We start from the raw sequence: 15,028 nt of genomic DNA on the forward strand, positions 1-15,028 counted from the left end.
TATCAGAGAATGGTTGCTTGAGCATTCGAGCTTGATCCGTGACTCCTTCAGCATTCATTCGAATCCTTGCACCATTGGTTCTCACTCTTGGCAACCATATCCGACTCCTTCAAGCTCCAATCACTCCGTGGCTTCCTGAGGCCCATTTGGGCACCCTCAAGGCTTTTCTTTAGAGGTATTGAAGAATTCTTTTGAGTGTTTATTTCAGTTTGCAGGGTATAGTATGAAGGGGCAGCCATATCTCCAACCATTAGAGCTTCCCCATTTCATATCTTGGCTCCTACCTGATTAGGTTTAACAAGGCTTTGTGTAGGCCTTATTTAGGCCCTACTTGAGCCCTCCTTCCACCCCATTAATGCCATGTGGACCAGCAGCATACCTAGCAATATCAGCCCTGTTTGGGCTAGCTTGAAGACATGTAAAAATTCATTTTTTTACTTCAGCCCTCCCTTGGCACTCATTGGCAGCTTGAAAACACTTCATTTGACACTTTAGGAACCCCTTGACGCTAGACATTGGTGGTTATCATTGGCATTAATTTGTGGACTAATTTATCTCAATCCGAGACTATTTTCCACAGTCCACATGCAACCACAAATAGTGTTACATTAGCACTTTATGTTTATGCTTGGTTGGCATTGACATTTGATGCCCGGCTGATCCGAATGTTAGGGGAATGTATGCCTATTGATTGGCCATCATTTGGAGCTGATTTAATGGCTCGAAATACTCAATTTTACATAATAAAACATTGTTGTACACTAACGGGTGCTTCACGGGTGTTTCATATGACTATTAGGATGCAAATGAAGGTTGAAAAATGCTTTGGATGGTTCCAGAATGTATTTTGAGCCTTGTTTGAGCTCTGTATTGGTTGGCATTTACTTGACATTGGTCTACACTGGAATACTTTGTGATAGAGGTTATAGCTATGGTCTATGTATGACCCGTTGGTACATGCTTTATGCTTATGTTACCTACACATGCTAGTTACATTGTTTGGACTTGAATGCTACTGGAGCTTATTTTGGTCTTGCTTTGGCTTATCAGAGATTGATTGGGGTTGTCTTCATGACATTGGATACTTGACGGCTCATATGCTCTAGATGTCTTATTGATGTATGATCTTGGATACTCCATCACTGGTGCTCTTACATGCTTTGTTTGAGATTATTTGCTTGACACTTACTGCTTTTGTGCCAGTGGGAGTGTCTTTGTACGCTTATCAAACATTGGGCAATGCAGGTTATGCATATGGAGCTTTTGGATATTTGAGACCGGGATCTCCTCGTGGATGATGTATGGTTGATATACCTTGGTCCGTGTAGATGTACCTGGGCTGATTCAGCTTTGTATTCACTAAGCAGACACCGACTTGTGTCAGGTCTTGGTAGTGGTATGTACATTTTGCCCTATTGATTGGGGGGTGTACCGACTTTATTGATGGACTTTGTTAGACATGCTTGGGTGTTGGCTCATGTCAACTTGACTGTTACATGCTTGTTTATGCCCACTTGATGGTGGTTTTGTATTGATAATCACTGATTGACTTTGCATATTGGGTACTAAGCTTGATGGTACAAATTATGCCTATTGGAACAGCCAAGTTTGGCAAGTATTAGTGCAGAAATCATAGATAAAGCCACTAAGGTTGAGTAGAAAGCAGCTTGAAACTATGATTAATGACGAATGGATGGAGCTTGATGAGTTATCCAAGTTCACCCTCATCTTATCTCTCACTAAACATGTGCATTACAATGCGGTTGAGGAAGCACATAGTGCCTGGCAGCTTTGGGATAAGATCAAGAACCTCTATGACAAGCAAAGTCATGCAAGTCAAATGTATTGGCTAAAACAACTTATGGATCTCCGCAAGAAAGAGAATGTGACCATGTCAGCTCATTTGAGCCAGTTTCATGCTATTCTTAAGAACTTGGTTTTGCAGGGTATTGATTTCAAAGAGGATGTCACTCTGTTGTTCTTGCTTGGAACTCTTAATGAGTCTTGGAATGTATTCCGCATTGCCTTATGTGCTTTTGCCACTACTTTGAAGCTATCTAATGTTGAGAGCTCTCTTCTACAGGAAGAGATAAACCCTAAGAATTTGGATGCCTTTCGTGTGTCTCATGCTTGACAGTTAGAGGCTGACATGATGGAAATGCAAAGAATGACCATGGTAATGGATGTGGATGAGATTTGTAAAAATCTCAGACCAAGTCACATGGCCAGTCACGTAGTAAGTCTCGTGGGAGAAATCCAATCTAACTTGTCACCATTATGGAAAGAAAGACCACAGAAGGCCACAGTGTCATGAATTGCACAATGAAAGGCGCAAAGACAAGGGGAAAGAGAAAGTGCAGGAAAAGTCTTTTGATTGCAGTATAGTATCTGCTAAGTCAAGTGTTAAAATTGAAGAGATCAATGTTATGCAGCCCGAGGATAGTGAGGGGGATTATATCCTTGCAACAGCTTCATCTAATGCTTCGCAGATGACAGAGATACACTCTATGTATGCATAGTGTTGGCTCTTGGACTCAGATGCATCCTTTCATGTGACACCTTACCGAGAGTGGTTCCATTCATACCATTTGATTTTGGGTTCTGTGTGCGCTTGGGTGATGATTGAGATTGTTAACATTGATAATGTTAGGTTGCAATTTCCTTCTGGCAGTAGTTTTGTTATGCACGATGTAAATCATGTAAGTGCATTGATAAGCAGTCTCATGTCCACTGCTGAGAACAGCTTGATGATGCAAGATATCATGTATCTTTTGGAGACTCTGCATGGAAGATTACTCGTGGGGCAGGCTTGTGCTTATGAGAGGTGCCGAGGCTAGCAGCCTCTACCCCTTAGTTGTTTTTGGATCTATAGTTGATCATGCTTTATCTGTGGGGTCTTTGCCTCGTGTATCTCTTTGGCATGCCCATTTGGGACACATGTCCATTAAGGGAATGAAAATGCTTGACTATTCTCATTTTGATTCTTATGATCATTGTCTTTATGGCAAGCAGACTAGGTCTACTCATAAGAAGTTTGGTATGTCACGCATGAGTGATCCCTTGGCTTTGGTTCATTCTGATGTCTGCGGGCCCATGCCTTGTCAGTCTATGGGTGGTGCGAAGTATTTCATTAGTTTCATAGATGATTTTTCACGTAAAGTATGGGCTTATCCCACAAAGTAGAAGTCCGATGTATTGGTAGTTTTTCAGAGATGGCTTGCTTTGGCAGAAAACCAGTCTGGGCATAGGTTGAAATGCCTAAGGATAGATAATGGGGGTGAGTATGTCTCACGTGCTTTTGAGCAGTTATATGATGAAAGGGGTATTAAGCATCAGTTGACCACCCCCTACACCCCTCCCCAGAATGGTAGGGTTGAGCAGATGAATAGGACCATCCAGGAGAGGGTTCATAGTATGCTTAGCCATACAGGCCTACCCCAACACTTTTGGGTTGAGGTAGTTATGATTGCCATGCATATCATTAATAGATAGCCCTACAGTGCCATTGATTTCTAGGTTGCAAAGGAGGTATGGATAGGAAAGCCTTCCTCTTATGGGCATTTACATGTCTTTGGATGTGAGGCATTTTGCCATGTGCCCAAGGACAAGCATAACAAGATGGATCCTAAGAATGTTAAACAAATATTCCTTGGCTATGGAGTGTCAAGATTGTGGGAGAGAAGGAAGGAGTCTCACTTGTAGCTTTCTTGCTTGCACAATGGGGGAATACACACACAGGTGGAGGCTAAAAACAGTTTTCCTCTTCTTAGTTGTGTAAGCCAAAAGAACTCTAGTACAAGGAAATAGAAGAACCCTATATATGGGTCTCAAACCAAACTCAACTAACTAAGGTGGTATACTAACTGAGCCACGAACTAGAGTAGATAAGGATAGCTATCATCTAGATATTGTTCATGGGTGGTATACCAACCGCATCTGCAGCTAACAAGTTAGTGACATAAATGCACAACAGTCACCCTGGCATATCACAAGTGGAGCTCGATATCTCAACACTCCCCCTCGAGCTCAATCCCAATTCCTGCATACCAAGTAGGTCTCTGAACTTGCGCAGCTTCTCTGCGCCCAATGCCTTCGTAAATATGTCAGCTACCTGATCCTCTGTGCTGACATAAACTAGATCAATAAGACCTAGTAAAACCCTCTCCCGAACATAGTGATAATGCACCTAAATGTGCTTTGTTCTAGCATGATAGACTGGGATATTTGCCAAGTGTATATTGCTCATGTTGTTACAATAAATGACAACTGGCCCATCTATAGGCTGATGCATATCATAAAGTAGCTTATGCAACCAAGCCACCTCACATGCAGCCATTGCTGCACCCCTGTACTCAGCCTCTATGCTTGACAAGGCAACTGTAGGATGTTTCTTGCTGCTTCAAGTGACTGCAGCACTCCCAAAAGAGAACACATATCCACTGATAGATCGTCTATCAGAAATACTACTAGCCCAATCAGCATCAGTGTATCCATGCAACTGTATCTAAACCCCAGTCTCATAAAATAGTCCATACTATAATGTGGACTTCACATACCTGAGTATGCGTCTAGCCGCATCCAAATGCGGTTTCCTTGGAGCCTGCATAAACTGACTTACCAATCCAACAGCATAGCTCAAATCTAGCCTGGTAATAGTCATATAAATCAAACTTCCTACTATGCGTCTGTACATAGTAGGGTCTTCCAAAAGCTCACCTGCATCTGCGCTCAACTTCACATTCTGCTCCAAAGAAACTGAAACAGGCTTACAACCTGTCATCCCATTTTTGGACAGCATGCCCAATCCATACTGTCTCTGCAAGAGCCGTATCCCACTTGGTGATCTAATCACCTCACCCAAGAAATAACGCAGCTCTCCCAAATCCTTCATCTTAAACCTTTGCTTCAATAGCATTTTCACATGAAGGATATCTTCATCACTGTCACCTGTCATAATCAAATCATCAACATAAATGACAAGTAGCATAATACATTTCTCTGTTTTTCTCACATAAAGTGAAAAATCTGCCTTGAAAATCTGAAAGCCAATAGTGACAAGATACTATCCTATCTTGTCAGACCATGCTTTAGGTGCTTGCTTCAAGCCATACAAGGCTTTCTTCAACCTGCAAACAAACTCAGGATGAACAGCATGCACATAACCTAGTGGCTGCTCCATATATACCTCTTCTTGCAAATCACCATGCAAGAAGACATTCTTTACATCCATCTGATGTAAAGACCATTCCTTTGATGCAGCCATAGCAATGACTGCTCTTACGGTTGCCATCCTTGCAACCGAGCTGAATGTTTCTTCATAATCAATGCCATATGTTTGTGCATACCCCTTGACTACTAATCTTGCCTTGTATCTGTTCACAAAACCATCTGCATTGTGCTTCACCTTATAAACCCACTTACAACCAATTGCATTCTTATCTTTAGGCAAAGGTACCAATTCCCATGTAGCATTTGCTTCCAAGGCATCCATTTCTTCATCCATGGCTTTCTCCCATTTTTCTTTTCCCATGGCTTGCTCAAAAGAAGTCGGTTATGGTTCCTGTATCACTTTGACCATATAGGCATAGTGAATGGTTGTAAATCCATCATATTTCAGCCTATCCATAGGATACCTAGCTCTAGTAGACCTGTGCAAAGTAGATTCACTCCCAGATGCTCTCAAAACATCCCCGGTCTTCCTTACTCCAGGTGTAACAATAGAAGGAATACCCAACTCATCATCAATGCTCTGTTCTGAGCCATTGGATTCACCATCCACATAAGAGTGACCTGCATTCACATCAAACATGGGCTGATCTACCTTCTCTTTTCCTTTTCGTGATACCTACATACCACTATCTGCATTGCTTTGAGAAGATTCTCCTAATCTCAATCTGCCTGTCCATGGCGAAGAATGTGAACCACTGCTAGAGGACACTCCAGGTCCACTAATATCTTGTGACTGCTGCTGTGAATTCTATGTAGCATTACCATATTGTGCATCTACATTATCAATCACATTTACTGGTTTATACCAGCTACTCATCTCATAAAAAACAACATCTCTGCTTACTGTAAACTTACAAGTAGAAGGGTTATAGCATCTATACCCTTTTTGCTGCAGAGAATAAACAATAAAGATGCACTTCTCAGCTTTTGGATCCAACTTGGATCTCAACTCATCTGGCACATGAACATAGGCAATGCAACCAAAAATTTTCAAATGAGAAATATTTGGTTTCCTACCAGTATACCTCTCCTATGGAGTCATGCCATGTATTGCTGCAGTGGGAGTCCTGTTCATTATGTAGACTGTTGTAGCAACTACCTCAGCCCAGTAAAAATCTGGCAGGTCTTTTTCATTGAGCATGGCATGAGATACCTCTCCAATATGCCTGTTTTTTCTTTCTGCAATTCCATTTTGCTGTGGGGTATGACTACATGAATATTGCTGCTTTATGCCATGCTCCTGCAAGAATCTTGCAAACTCATTTGAGAGGTACTCTCCCCCTCCATTTGACCTTAGGCATTTTATTTGCAGGCATGTTTCTTTTTCAACCATAGCTTTAAGAGTTTTGAAATGCCCAAAAACTTCACTTTTTTTTTTCATAAAATACACCTAAACTTTTTTGCTATAGTCATCAATAAAAGTGACAAAATAATGACAGCCTCCAAGAGATGCAGCTTTAGTAGTCCACACATCAGAGTGGATTAATTCCAATGGCTTTTTACTCTCTTGAACATGTCTAGGAAATGGTTTCCTTGCCTATTTTCCAAATTGACAGGCTTCACATACCTTATGTATTTCTGCAACCTTGAGTTTAGGCAATCCTGCAACAATATTTTGGGCTTGCATTGATTTAAGTCGTTGTACATTAACATGACCAATGCGTTTATGCCAGATATCAATATATGCAACTACACCGGTCCCATGTGCCAACATTGCTGCACTCAATTCAGGCATGTCTGCATCCAACGTAAACATTCTGCCCTTCTTCTTTCCTTTTGCTATCAAGCGACTTTTATTTTTCATATCCTCAACAAAGCATCCGTGAGAATTAAATTTGACCTGCAAGCCCTGCTCAACCATTTGACCAACAGAAACCAGGTTCTTGGTGATATTTAGGACATGAAATACATCCGACATGTAAGCCCTATCCCGTAGCATATACTACCCTCTTACTACACCGCGAAGGGCGTCTCAATTTGAGACAATGCACTCTTGCACTTTCCGGCTGTGCTACCTGCAGAGACTTGCTCCCAAAACAGAAAAATGAAAGCAACACTGGTCCTCTTACCAGAACACCGTGAACTTGGCTTGCTTTCTTGAGCTCCTTACCACGAACAAGGCTCTGATACCATGTCAAGATTGTGGGAGAGAAGGAAGGAGTCTCACTTGTAGCTTTCTTGCTTGCACAATGGGGGAATACACACACAGGTGGAGGCTAAAAACAGTTTTCCTCTTCTTAGTTGTGTAAGCCAAAAGAACTCTAGTACAAGGAAATAGAAGAACCCTATATATGGGTCTCAAACCAAACTCAACTAACTAAGGTGGCATACTAACTGAGCCACGAACTAGAGTAGATAAGGATAGCTATCATCTAGCTATTATTCATGGGTGGTGTACCAACCGCATCTGCAGCTAACAAGTCGGTGACATAAATGCATAACGGTCACCCTGGCATATCACGAGTGAAGCTCGATATCTCAATATGGAGATGCAGGAGAGATGGGTTACTGTCTACGGGATTTGCAGGCGAAGAAATTCATTCTCAGCCATGATGTAGTCTTCGATGAAGACAAGATGTATAGGCAGCTTAAGAAGATAGTGCAGATACGTAGGGTTATATTTTAGGAGGAGCCACGAGCTCTCGTAAAGTCAACTGGATAGCCTACAACAGCAACATGTACTCATGGCCAGGGTGTTGGATAGAACGTTGAGCAGATAGTAGAGCCTGTAGTGCGGCGTTCTACTAGAGATGGACACCCCCTGACAAATTTTAGCCCTCGATGCATTATGTCTTGGTTACAGATGCAAGAGAGCCTTTCACTTATGATGAGACTATGCTCAGAGGTGACAGTCACTGCTGGAAGAGGGCTATGCAATCTGAGATAGACTCCCTTGCATATAAATGAGAGTTGGGTTTTGGTTTCCTTGCCTAGTGGCAAAAGGCTCTACCATGCAAATGGGTGTATAAGTTGAAGAGTACCCCTGGGCACCCCAAGCCAGCTTATAAGGCAATACTTGTAGCTTAGGGTTTTAAACATGAGCGTGGAGTTGACTTTGATGAAGTCTTTTCTCCTGTGGTTAAGATGACCACCCTCTGCTTGGTTTTGGCCTTAGTCACGCATCTTGACTTGGACTTGTATTAGATGGATGTCAAGACTACATTTTTACATGGGGATTTACATGATGAGCTTTACATGGAGCAGCCTAAGGGCTTTGCAGAGCCTGGCAGGGAGCACCTAGTATGCAAGTTGAAGAAAAGTCTTTATGGCTTGAAGCAACACCTAGCGAATGATACCATAATTTCGATGCTTTTATGCAGTCACAGGGCTATAGCCATAGTGCTACGGATCCATGCTTGTACAAAAGAAAGCCCATGATGCATCTTTGCTTATTTTAGTACTCTATGTGGATGACATGTTGTTAGTAGGGAAAGCTCATGATGAGCTAGATGCTCTTAAGGCTAAGCTCAAGAAGAGCTTTGAGATGAAGGATCTGGGATAGGCCTCTTACATACTTGGTATGCACAAACACGACAGGCATCAAGGAATCCTCTACTTGTCTCACAAAGGGAGTACATTCATAAAGTCCTTGAGCGCTTCCGCATGCAGGACGTGAAGCCTATTTGCTATCGATTGCCTTCTTATGTTAAGGTATCATAGGCCAATTATCCACCATAGACAGATGAGCAGAGGGCCAAGATGACCAAGATTCCCTATGCATCAACAGTGGTGTAAAAATTATACGGCGCAGCAAACAGAATTTGAGAAAGAGATAGAGAGTACATGACAGATAAGAGGAGAATCAGTAAATTCTTTAGCTCCAAACAACTGATACAAAGATAGCTCTGTCCACCCATGCACTTCCACTGTGTGAAGCTTAGATGGCGATCTAGATAGAAGATAGGTGAAGAGCTTAAAGGCTAGCTAGAACAACAACTCTGACTGGGTGAAAGATGAATGATGGATGGCTGTGAAGGGGTTTACCTTTTGTAGCCCACGAAGGCCGTTAGGTTGGCCTGACCGACCTACTATATAAGCCTCCACTAGTCGGCCAGGGAATATTCCTTTACCATCAGGCTGGGGGTGCTGCTCCCGAACCCCTGCTAGGGGGGCCGCTAGACCTCTGGGACTCCCCAGCCAGGGGCTACTTCCGCAGTCCCCAGACCCCAATATAGGGGCCCCTTTAAACTCCCTTACCCTGCAACTCGATGCAATGCGCCTCAAGTTACTACTAGCTTAACCACTCCGTCTAAACTAAAGATTAGACCCACAACGATCACCTTCTTGCCATTCGGTCACATAGACCTCATCTGATATACAAGTCAGGACTCAACCAATGTCTGGGCTCACATTTGGCTTCTCCTCATAATGGGGTCCTTACAACTTTGAGCACCATGGATCATTGATGGCACCTAATGAGGGTGGGCATTGATCATATCTAATACCCCCCCTCAATGTCCACCCATAGGTGAACTATCTCCTCGGCCCAATGCCGAGTCTCTGAAGATGAACTTGAAGCAAATCCTTCGTAAGTGCTTTGGTGAAGATATTTGCTCCATTCTCCTTTGTTGTACAATAGACCAGTTCCACTATCCCATCCTCTACAGTTCTATGCAGCCTCTACAAGAATATGTTGTGTTCCATGAGGAACAAAATGCATATACAGCCTAAGAAAGTTGTTGAGATATGCAGGGTTATCTTTCAAGAGGAGTTCCCTGCTCTCGCACAGCTAGCTAGATAGCCTACACCAGCTCATCCTCATGGCCAGGATGTTACACAAGATGTTAGACAGGATATTGGACATGCAGCATAGCCTGCATTGAGGCATTCTACTAGAGATAGACGGCCTCTTGACCACTATGAGCCCTCCATAAATTATGTCTTGGTTACAGATGCAGGAGAGCCTCTCACCTATGATGATGAGGCTATGCGCAGGGGTGACAGACACTCTTGGAAGAGGGCTATGCAGTCTGAGATTGACTTGTTGAATAAGAATCGTATATGGGATTTGGTTTCCTTGCCTAGTAGCAAGAGGGCTTTGCCTTGCAACTGGGTGTACAAGTTGAAAAGTACCCCTGGACACCCTAGACCGGCATACAAGGCCAAATTGGTAGCAAGGGATTTTATGCTTAGTCTTGGCTTTGGCTGCATAGCTTGACTTAAACTTGTGTCAATTGGATGTCAAGGCAACTTTCTTACATGGAGACTTGCATGATGAGATTTACATGCTAAGGGCTTTGTAGAGCCTGGCAGGGAACACCTAGTGTGCAGATTGAGGAAAAGTCTTTATGGCTTGAAGCAGACACCTAGGGAATGGTATCATAAGTTCGATGCATTTATGCAGCTATAGGGCTATAGCCGTAATGTTATGGATCTGTGCTTATACAGAAGAAAGCTCATGATGGATCTTTATTGATTTTGGTACTCTATGTGTATGACATGCTTTTGATAGGGAAAGCTCATAATGAGCTAGATGCTTTTAAGGCTCAGCTCAAGAAGAGCTTTGAGATGAAGATCTGAGACATGCCTCTCATATTCTTGGTATGTGCATTGCGTGTGATAGGCATCAAGGACTACTCTATTTATCATTAAGAGAGTACATTCATAAAGTCCTTGAGCACTTCCGTATGCAGGATGTAAAGCCTATTGGTTGTCCATTGCCTTCTCATGTGAAGGTATCATAGGCTGTTTTCCGCAAACAGATGAGTAGAGGGCCGAGATGGCCAAGATTCCCTATACATCCGCAGTGGTGGACAGTCTTATATATGCCCTGATAGCCACCCATTGTCGTGCCACTACGCTAACACTGTGTGACAAACTCTAGAGTACATCGTCATTTGACTTTCTTATTGATCTAGAGAGTCAATGCCATATTATTCATCATTAATGTCAGTGCTTATAGTATGGATGGTCCAAAAATAATAGATTTCTGGACAAAACTAGCATATTTTTTGTTTTTTGGATATTATTTCTTGTAAATATCCTAAAAAGCTATGGAAGCTTCTAGAATAGGGTGCCATGCAAAAAGCAAGTGGCTCTTTCAACCAGTTTTGGAGATCTCATGCAAAAAGAAGGATTGACAAAATTGCAACATCGTGATTGTAGTTTACAGGCAGCAAACAACACTCTAACTGGAATAAGGAGTGACTCGAAAGAATTCTTACTAGGTGTCCTGGTGTTTTAGCCCCCTTTCGGAGCCAATAGAGCCATTAGATTTGCGGTCTAAGTAACAAAGAAGATGCTACTATTTGATGTATGTTTTTTGTCTACAAGGGAGCTGCAAGAGATATAATGCTTGGAGATTGCTTCTGAGTAGTGCCAGACAGGGAATTTCAGGTTCTATCAATACATAGTGTTTTGATTCATTGTGCTTTGTCTTTATCTTGTGTACCTCTTGGCTATTCTTTTTCTTCTCTTCCACCTCCTATTCTTTACTTTCTTCTCTCTCTGATCTGCGATGGATATGACCTTTCGACTAAAACCCCTGTGACACCGTCCAGATATTGCTTTTGCAGTTGGTGTTGTGGCATATTACATGGCTACACCTAGGAAGAGGCACTAGGATGCCATGAAGGGTATCATGAGGTACCTGAAGGGCACTACTGATATGTGCACATGTTATGGCAGCCATGATACAGGAGTTGTGGGATACACTGACTCTAATTATGCAGGACATGTAGATAGTAAGAAGTCCACCTCTGGCTATGTGTTCACTTTTTTTGGAGGTGTTGTTTCATGGATGTCCAGGGTGCAGAAATGCACGGCCCTTTCTACTACAGAGGCCGAGTATGTTGCAGCCACCGAAGCTAGCAAGGAGGCCATTTGGTTGGGTCGTTTGGTTATTGACCTTGGTATTGTAGATGCTATCCCTACACTACATTCAGATTCTATGAGTGCTATCCAAATAGCCAAGAATTCAGTTTTCCATGCAAACACATTGAGGTGAGGTATCACTTCATTCATGGGGTAGTTGAGGACAAGTCCATTGACCTTGTCAAGATCAATTGAACAGATTTCTGGAGACTTGCTCACGAAAAGCCTCTTTACAAATTGCTTTGCCTTCCTTAAAAAGTTGATGGGCCTTCCTTAGAAAGTTTACGGGCATTGGATGAGATGACGTCTTTCCTCATCCTCTTGTATCTATGTACATGTTGTACTGTCTTTTTTCTTTTTTCTTCTCACTCCTCACTAAGGCAGATTTGCTTTTAAAAAGTGGGAGGTTGTTGGGAGTAAAGGCGCCTCTGCCTAGCTGCCCGTGTATTACTACACTGATAGTACCCACACCTGCACACTGCAAGCGGTGGGCACCCATCATTGTCACTTCATTCTTTATTCTTTCAGTGACATTTGAATAAAGGGAAGGCTGGTCACACATTGTATCGTTGGATTTCCCACATTTGGAGTCTCTCTCTTTCTTGTTCGTGATCCATCTACCATAGCTCTCACCTCTGTGCTCTCTTGCTCAATTCTTCTCACCTTTCATGGATGCTACTTGACATTTCAATATTGCATTGAGTATTTGGTTATGCAGTTGAGCTTGAGAATCTTATAGTGAGACCATAGGACTTGGTGACATGTACATGCTCTTGTCATGCTTTATGTATGCAATTGATGCTTAACGGCATGATCTTACATTACTTTTGGGTCGACACATCTATATCATGATATTATCAGTGATATATGCATCTTGGTTGGTTATGTACTGAGCTTCTATTACATTGCTCAATCCGTTGTGCCTTTGATTGGTCTCTTCTATTACACGTAAGATCCACTCTCTATGCATGATGGTTATGCCTATGGGATGTATCTCAGTATGACATACTGATTCTTTGACAATTCTCGGTGCCTGTTGCATATTCACTCACTGCCAATTGGAGCTATTCCCTGACTATTGTAGCTTAAGTGATTGCCCCTCTTTGGCATTGATTTCTTACCGATGTTTTTTATTTTCAGCATGTTGTAATTGTAGTTTACTACACTATTTATACAAGTAGTTACCTTTATTTGACAGTTATTTGCATTGAGTTTGTGGATAGTTCATTACTTGGTTAATACCCCTTGTTTGCAGCTTGATCTGACAATGGTTTTAGGGCTATTTGCAGTAATTACAACAGCCTACTTTGACAATTTGTGCACTCGTTTGCCTTCATTATGGCTGGTGACTCGAGTGATAGTGCTATCTTTAATATCGACAAGTTGGATAGTATCAACTATAGCTACTACTGGAAGCCCCAAATTTGGCAAGTTTTGGTGCAGAAAATGCAGGATGGGCCTTTGAAACATAAGGGTGTCAAGCCCAAACTTCTTAATGTAGAGGATTGGGTTGAATTAGATGAGCTATCTAAGTCCACCATCATATTATCCCTCTTTAAGCATGTGTTCTATAATGTTATCTCTGATGGGTAGTTTGCATGGGAATTATGGGAAAAGATTTGCAATGTCTATGACAAACAAAGCCCCGCTTCTCAAATATAGTGGCTGAAGAAACTCATGGACCTTGAAAGGTGAAAGGATCGAAGCTTGCACGGGAAAGCTAGAGAAAGAGAGAGAGAGACTCACAATGTGGCAACTCCAATAGTCACAATGTGTGATCGGCCTTCCCTTTATTCATTTGTCACTAAAAGAATAAAGTGACGCTGACGGGTCCCCGTCGCCTGCAATGTCCAAGCGCGAGTATTGTCAGTGTAGTAATACACAGGCGGCCAGGTGGAGGCACCTTTATCCCCAACAATCTCCCACTTAAAGGCGAATCTACCCTAGTGAGGAGTGAAAAAGAAAAAGAAAAGAGAGTACAACATGTGCACATGTACAACAAGATGAGGAAAGATGTCATCTCATCCTACACCCATTAATCTCCTGAGGAAGGCAAAGCGCTCCGTAGAGAGACTTTTGGTGAGCAGATCTATAGGATTCTGGTCAGTCAAGATCTTGACAAGGTCAACAGACTTGTCCTTAACGACCCCACGTATGAAGTAATACCTCACCTCAATGTGTTTCGTCTGAAGACCGGATTCCTGGCTAACTGAATAGCACTCATAGAATCCAAATGCAGTGTAAGGATAGCATCAATACCAAGATCATGAACCAAATGGCCTAAACGTATGGCCTCCTTGGAATACTCAGTGGCTGCAACATACTCGACCTCAGTGGTGGAAAGAATTGTACACTTCTACACCCTGGACATCCAAGAGACAGCACCTCCAACATAGGTGAACACATAGCCAGAAGTGGACTTCTTACTATCTGCATGTCCTGCATAATCAGAGTCAGTGTACCCCACGACTCCTATATCTTGGTTGCCATAGCATATGCACATATCTGCAATGCCCTTTAGGTACCTCATGATACCCTTCACGACATCCTAATGCTTCTTGCCAGCTGTGGCCATATAGCATACCACGACACCAACTAAAAAGGTAATATTTGGATGAGTGGCTATCATGGCATACATAAGACTGCCCACTTGTTAGGTATGATCAATGCCCACCCTCATTAGGTGCCACCAAAGTTCCATGGTGCTCAAAGTTGTAAGGCCCCCATTATGAGGAGAAGCCAAATGTGATCCCGGACATTGGTTGAGTCCTGACCTGTATATCAGATGAGGTTTATGTGACCGGATGGCAAGAAGGTGGCTGTTGTGGGTCTAATCTTTGGGTTAGATGGAGTGGTTAAGCTGGTAGCAACTCGAGGCACATTGCATCGAGTTGCAGGGTAAGGGAGTTTAAAGGGGCCCCTATTTTGGGGTTCGAGGGCCGCGGAAGTGGCCCTTGGCTGGGGGGTCTTAGGAGGGCCAATGACC

The sequence above is a fragment of the Lygodium microphyllum genome, chromosome 15 (genome assembly GCF_053477565.2).
Source record: "Lygodium microphyllum isolate KBCC chromosome 15, Lygodium_microphyllum_v1.1.10, whole genome shotgun sequence".
Lineage (NCBI taxonomy): Eukaryota > Viridiplantae > Streptophyta > Polypodiopsida > Schizaeales > Lygodiaceae > Lygodium > Lygodium microphyllum.